This window comes from Nematolebias whitei, chromosome 9 (assembly GCF_014905685.2).
Source record: "Nematolebias whitei isolate Nwh7 chromosome 9, NemWhi1, whole genome shotgun sequence".
Classification (NCBI taxonomy): Eukaryota; Metazoa; Chordata; class Actinopteri; order Cyprinodontiformes; family Rivulidae; genus Nematolebias; species Nematolebias whitei.
Genome location: NC_056506.1, coordinates 51,464,065 through 51,465,001, shown reverse-complemented (window position 1 = coordinate 51,465,001; position 937 = coordinate 51,464,065).

The following is a 937-nucleotide window of genomic DNA, read 5'->3' as shown; positions in this document are numbered from 1 at the left end:
TAGGTTATTGTCTTCAGGGACACCGTACAGTCGTAGGTTATTGTCTTGTGACACCGTACAGTCGTAGATTATTGTCTTCAGGGACACCATACAGTCGTAGGTTATTGTCTTCAGCGACACCGTACAGTCATAGAATTATGTCTTCAGGGACGCCGTACAGTGGTAGGTTATTGTCTTCAGCAACACTGTACAGTCGTAGATTATTGTCTTCAGCAACACCAAACAGTCGTAGGTTATTGTCTTCAGCGATACCTTACAGTAGTAGATTATTGTCTTCAGGGGCACTGTACAGTCATAGGTTATTGTCTTCAGCGACACCGTACAGTCGTATATTATTGTCTTCAGGGACACTGTACAGTCGTAGGTTATTGTCTTCAGGGACACCGTACATCCATCCATCAATCCATCCATCCATTATCTTTACCTGCTTATTCCAGTTTGGGTCACGGGGGTCGCTGGTGCCCATGTCCAGCAATCACTGTGCGAGGGTCAGGGTACACCCTGGATGGGTCGCAAGTCCATCACAGAGTCACATAGAGACAAACGAGACAAACAACCATTCACTCACTCTCTCACTCACTCCTAGGGACAATTTAGACTTACCAATCAGTCTAACATGCATGTTTTTGGTCTGTGGGAGGAAACCGGAGCACCCGGAGAAAACCCACGCATGCATGGAGAGAACATGCAAACTCCACCCAGAAAGGCCCCTGGACCGGGGTTTGAACCAAGTACCTGCTCGCTGAGAGGCAGCAGCTCTACAAGTTGCGCCACCGTGCTGCCCAGACACCATACAGTCGTAGGTTACTGTCTACAGCGACACCGTACAGTCGTAGATTATTGTCTTCAGGGACATTGTACAGTTGTAGGTTATTGTCTTCAGGGACACCGTACAGTCGTAGGTTATTGTCTTCAGCAACACCATACAGTCGTAGAT